This window comes from Euphorbia lathyris, chromosome 9 (genome assembly GCF_963576675.1).
Source record: "Euphorbia lathyris chromosome 9, ddEupLath1.1, whole genome shotgun sequence".
NCBI classification, from domain to species: Eukaryota; Viridiplantae; Streptophyta; class Magnoliopsida; order Malpighiales; family Euphorbiaceae; genus Euphorbia; species Euphorbia lathyris.
In genome coordinates this window covers 42568019-42574715 of record NC_088918.1, presented here as the reverse complement: position 1 = coordinate 42574715, position 6697 = coordinate 42568019, and the positions used below count along the sequence as shown (strand labels likewise).

The window sequence follows — 6697 nt, the reverse complement described above, 5'->3', positions numbered from 1 at the left end:
CATTTCTTTTTCAGTTGTGGTGTAATTTAGTTGTGCACCGGACAAAGTGTGACTCGCATAATATATAACATGAAGTTTCTTATCCTTCCTTTGACCTAATACACATCCTACAGCTAAGTCACTCGCATCACACATAATTTCGAAAGGTAGATTCCAATCAGGTTTCGATATTATAGGTGTACTGACTAAAGCCGTTTTCAAAGTATTGAAAGCTTGTAAACAATCCTTATTAAAATCAAAAGTTGAATCCTTCATAAGCAAATTAGTAAGTGGTTTGGAGATTACAGAAAAGTTCTTTATAAACCGTCTGTAAAAACCTGCATGACCCAAAAACGATCTTACTCCCTTAACAGTGGTTGGTGGGGGTAATTTTTCTATAACTGAAGTCTTTGCTCTGTCCACTTCTAAACCTTTTTCAGAAATCTTTTGACCTAAAACAATTCCTTCGTCTACCATGAAATGACATTTTTCCCAATTTAATACTAAATTCGTTTCCTCACATCTAGACAATACTTTATCTAAGTTTTGTAAACACGCATCGAAAGAATCTCCATAAACTGAAAAATCATCCATGAAAACTTCCATTATGTCTTCAATGAAGTCGTTAAAGATTTCTGTCATACAACGTTGAAAAGTTGCTGGTGCATTACATAGACCAAAAGACATTCTCCTATATGCAAATGTTCCGTAAGGACATGTGAAGGTTGTTTTATCTTGGTCATCCGAGTAAATGTAAATTTGAAAGAATCTGGAGTAACCGTCTAGGAAACAGTAAAATGCATGACCGGCTATCCTTTCGATCATTTGATCAATGAAAGGTAGAGAAAAATGATCTTTCCTAGTAGCTTTATTTAGGTTCCTATAGTCTATACAAACCCTCCAACCGGTGGTGGTTCGTGTAGGTATCAGTTCACCTTCATCATTTCTTACAACAGTTATGCCTCCCTTTTTAGGTACACAATGGATTGGACTAACCCACTCACTATCCGAGATCGGATAAATGATTCCATTGTCTAAAAGTTTAGTAATCTCATTTTTTACTACTTCTTTCATGTTCGGATTTAAGCGTCTTTGCCTATCCGCTTTAGGTGGCTTGTCCTCTTCTAAGTGAATTCTGTGCATTACTATACTAGGATTAATTCCTTTTAAGTCTGAAATTTGCCATCCCATACTTCCTATCCTATTTCTAACAACTTCTTTCAATTTTTCTTCTTGATCGCTTGTTAATTTGTTAGAAATAATTATAGGTAGAGAATCGCCTTCGCCTAAGAAAGCGTACCTCAAATGACTGGGTAACTCTTTAAGTTCTAATTTAGGGGGTGTTACAATTGAAGGCGGAACTGGTCCATCTTCTCTAATCAAAGGCTCTGGGTCCTTATCATCTAATTCCTCATCTATTATAGGTTCAATTATTTCTTCACTTTGAATTACATCATTGACACATTCCTCGACTAAATCAAGTTTCATACAAGCGAATTCCTCCATAGGGTATTTCATCGCTTTGTTCATGTTAAACTCGACCTTATCTTCTCCTATCCTTAAAACTACCTTCCCTTCCGACACATCTACTAGAGTGCGTCCCGTGTTCATAAACGGTCGACCAAAAATTAAAGGGCAGTTTACATCATATGCAAAGTCTAATATAACAAAATCGGTAGGAAAAATAAATTTATCGACTTTGACTAAAACATCTTCAATTATACCATATGGCCTTTTAGTGGGTTGATCCGCTAATTGCAAAACCATATTGGTACGTTTGATATCTTCTTCTAAACCTAACTTGTTAAAAATAGACAACGGCATTAAGTTTATACTTGCTCCTAAATCACAAAGACAACTTGGGAATTCAATATCTCCCAACTTACACGGAATAGTAAAACATCCGGGATCCTTAAGTTTAGTGGGCAAATTACTTGATACTATTGAACTACAGTCTTCAGTTAACAAAATGGATGAAATTCCTTCCCAACTGATTTTCTTTGAAATCAAATCCTTTAAAAACTTACCATAGTTAGGAATTTGTGTGATTGCATCCATAAATGTCAAATTGATGTGCAAATTTTTAAGTTTATCCAAAAACGTTAGAAGTTGTTTATCATAGTCCTTATTTCGAACTTTGTGTGGAAAAGGTGGCTTGGGTACAAAAGTTTTGGTACCTGCGTCAGATGGTGAACTATTTGTGATTAAGATATCTTCTTTGGACTTTGGTAAATCAGTTCCCGGTAATGTTACATCTTTGGGCATTTCAGGCCCTTGATAATTTTTTCCTGAACGAAGAGTAATAGCCTTCACCTGCTCTTTCGGATTTTCTTCCGTATGGCTGGGAAGACTTCCCTCTTTTCGGGATGGAATTGATTTAGCAAGTTGACCAATTTGGATCTCCAAATTATGGATGCTAGATGAGTGGTTTTTAATAAGCTGATCGAATTTATTTTCGATCCGTTTAAAACCATCGTCGTGATTACTTATTTTTCCACTGATAGCATCTATAAACTTGTCGATTTTAGAAGATAAAGTGCTAATCGTATCTCTTGACTGATTTTGATAATTAGTGGTACGATTTTGATTAGCACTGGCATTACTGTTACTGTTATCTTTCCAGTTAAAGTTAGGATGATTCCTCCATCCAGCATTATAGGTATTAGAATAAGGATTATTAGTTTGGTTTTGCCCTTGGACAAAATTTATCTGTTCGATCTCACTCATATTTTCGTAGTCCACATCCGTTTGGATTGGATTACCATTGGTATCGCGTGGTGCCATAAACTTGTCAATTTTGTGCGATAAAGCAGAAAATTGGGCTTGTAGCATTGCGACTGGATCAAGTTCAACTATACCTTTAACTGATGGTGTGGTTGAGGATGATGGTTTTGCCACCGGCATATGTCCACGTTCCACGGGCCACATACTGCTGTTGATTGCCATTTCCTCCAAAAGTTCTCTCGCTTGGGCTGATGTTTTTTTCATAAATAGCCCTCCCGACATAGCATCTAATGAACCCCTAGTTGTAGGATTCAGTCCATTGTAAAATGTTTGCATTAAAAGTTCAGCGGGTAGTTGGTGGTGTGGGCATAAACGTTGAAGTTCTTTAAAACGTTCCCAAGTTTCATAAAGAGTCTCATTGTCATTTTGAGAAAAAGATGTTAACTCCTTTATGACTCTTGCGGTTTTTGCTAAAGGAAAATATTTAGATAAAAACGCTTGGGCTAATTGTTCCCAAGTGGCAAAAGTTGCGGCTGGCATAGAAGTTAACCATTCTTTGGCTCTATCCTTCAAGGTGAAGGGAAAGAAAGTTTGATTGCTTCTGCAGTCACATCTGGAATTTTAAAAGTATCACAAATTTCAAGAAAATTTGTTAAGTGGGTGTTAGGATTTTCGTTAGGTAACCCGTAAAATGTTACATTATTTTGCAACATATTAGGCAAAGCTGGCTTAATTTCAAATTGGTTTGCGGTGATTCTAGGTCTAACGATACTATTGGTTACACCGGCCACACCTGGCCTAGCGTATTCCATAAGTGTTGGTGGGTCTGCCATTTTTTCTGGCTCGGTATATGTTTTTACTGGGGTCTTATTTTTGTTTTTCTTATTTTTCTTGTTCTTCCTAATGGTTTTCTCAATTTCTGGGTCTATAGGGTCTGGTACAATGCCTGAACTTCGAGAACTGCGCATGAACCTAAAATCTTGCACGAACCGAAACTACCTACAAAACAGAATTTGAAAAATAAATAAATTAGTAAATGAAAACTATTAAATTATAAAAGTTAAAATAAGTATGTTTAAACCTAGATTCGAAATAAAACACGAAAAATTTAAAATTTTGTCAAAAATTTTGGCGTTCCCCGGCAACGGCGCCAAAAACTTGTTGAGCGATTTCCGCAAGTGCACGGTATACGCTTGTAGTAATAAAAGATATCGAACCCATAGGGAACGCTTTTTAACTAAAACTTTATTTAATTCGGTTTAGTCACGTGTTTAGGTTTAATAAAAGAAATACGTTTAATTGATTGAATTGGTTTTGGTAAATTAGGATTAGATAGAAGGATTATATTGAGTTTAGAGAACAGTTCCGTCTTTGTGGTTTTGATTACAAGACAGATATTTCCGCAATTGGAATAAAATAGAACTTATTTTCATAAAGCAAAGAAAACAACTTTAACTTTGTAAGATTATGGACATGTAACAATATAGCGATTTATTCAATTAAATGGCTTCGAACCATAGAAATCCCCCTGATGTTGAGGTGATTCCTACCTTAATCAAACTAGTATTTTATGTCTGATAAGTCGCGATCAGCGATCATGTCATCCATAAAAACTAAATCTGTCAAGTGTTCAACAAAGTTCTTATATGAATAAGATGGAATAGAACGTTTTAATAAAAACACCAATTTATCATTTCGAAAATCATTTTGTCAGAACAATATCAAAATAACAACAGTAAGAATTTATTGAATAAATAAGTATATCATTAATGAAATATGAATTTTCACAAGTTAACAGAGAAGTAGAAACTTGGATAGCATTGTAACGAAAACTTTGAGATCCGGGTTGTCAATCTTTCTCTCAAACTCCGTAGGTGCGTCAAACCTCATGCGCTTCAGCCGTCAATTCTTCTCGCTGGATCTTCGGAATAGAGACTGATCTCGTCTACTACCAGAATGAAAACTAAACTAATACTGTTTATAACTAATCTAATAACAATTCGTGTACAACACGATTGTTTATACAGAAATGAAATCTAAACTTTCTGATTCTTTTCTGAATCAGAAACTCGACATAACAACTTTCTTCTCTAATTTCTCTAACTTTTTCCAACCTCGATTTCTGAAATGGATCACTTATTTATAGTTGTTGAAGGGTTGTAAATGATGGGTCGTGTCCGCTGGTGAAGAGTTGATTTTATCCGAACGAACAGACGCGTTTTTCAGATTTAAAACATGTGTTTTGTGTGCAGAAGGGTTCGCTGTCGCGACTGAGATTCTGAAAATCTCAGTCGCGACAGGGGGTATAGGGGCGAGTTTGAAGACTTCGTTTTTCCCCCGAGCTGACCTCCGTAAGTCGTGACTGAGATTCTCAAAATCTCAGTCGCGATAGAGAGATGTTTCCCTGTCTCTCGACTGCTTTTCGTCCTCCTTGAGCGTTCTTTTGACTGATATGCATTCTTGGTACGTTTTTTAGGTTTTTCCTCCATTTTAGCTCCGTTTTCGCTCCGTTTTCGCTCCGTTTTCGCTCCTATTTGGATTTAACCAAATAATTAAGTACCTTGCATCAAAGAAGTAAATAAAGACGTAAAAGTATTCCAAATGAATATAATTAGCATGATTTTAATGTAAATTTAACGTATTTATGTATGATATTTTAGGTATATTTTGGGCTTAACAGGTTAGTCGAACAACGACCACCTTTGACTTTGTTTCTGTCCAATTTCAGGTCTCCAAACGGTCAGCCACATCAAATAGTAAAAAAGCTAAGGACTAAATTGTGCATTATCAAAATATGAGGACTAAATCGTGAAGGAAAATAGACAAGCCTATGCGCAGCGGAATAATAAAATTTTATCTATTTTATCTATTCCCCTTTTCCAAGATCTGTTAATTGTTATTTCATATAAATAGGGATAGAAAGTAATACCTTCGGTGAAGAACTATCTACGGTTGCAAACGAAGTGCCCACAACTCTTAATCAGTGTATCACGAACAACAAAAGAAACAACACAGAAAAGATAACTAATCAGTAATCAACCTTAATAATAGCAATCACAATGATTGCCTCTAACAGAAATCGATACGAGATCAAAGAGAGAGTAAGAAATAATGTAGATTAGCCGAGACGAAGACGGAACAGTTCCTCCTCCTTTATTATTATGTTGGCCGAATTTATGGGGTTAGGGAGTCTATTTATAGACTTCTCTAAACCCTAATCACAGTTGTGTTAGGTAATTAAATAATTGGATTCTTATTCGGAATAGGATTCCTAATTAGATAATTAAACAAACACTTTACTATTATCTAAATAATAACTAATTATATCTAGATAATTATTATTAATCAAATTAATAATTAATTAATGTTAGGGGTAATTAATTAGAGTTTCAATCACATAAAAACTTCTAATTAATATTATCAGATAATCTTTTAATTTAATTCATAATCAAATTATAATTATTAATCAAATTAATTTATCCCTAATTAATATGTAAATTTCGGTCCATATATAGTGTCTCACTAATTACATTTTCGTCCTCCGATTCCAAGTCCCATATGCGACCCATTAGGTTCTTTATTGCCACTAGCCGTATATATCCTTTGAAATTATTCATCACGATTAATTCCAACACATATATAACGGAATACCGTCGCGAGCTGTTACTAGCAGAACCTATGATATTCCCCCAGAGCAATTAAGAAGTCAGGTTGATAACTGACGTTAACCTTTCTGCATTAGGTACACTATAATACGATCCTTCATCAACTATATCTTGTCGGTCAATTCCTTATAACCATGGAACGTGTCAAGGTTACATATAACGAAGAGTCCGGTTTTACTTGTACAGGTTGAATTCACTCTGAAAAAATAAGTTAAGTGAAATGTTCATTTCTACTCTTAACTGTATCACCTTGCAAGGATTTCAGTTAATTCACCACAAGCGGCCATTTGGATATATCTCCCACTTATCGGGAGTGACGAATGCTCAAT

At 35.2% G+C, this 6697-nt stretch overlaps 1 non-coding gene across 1 annotated transcript; it reads left to right on the top strand.

Moving 5' to 3' along the window:
• Positions 1 to 3055: 3055 nt before the first annotated feature.
• On the top strand, positions 3056 to 3162 carry LOC136207737 (small nucleolar RNA R71). The gene has a single exon (XR_010676865.1). It is a non-coding gene; the product is annotated as a small nucleolar RNA R71 (small nucleolar RNA).
• The last annotated feature ends 3535 nt before the right edge of the window (positions 3163 to 6697 follow it).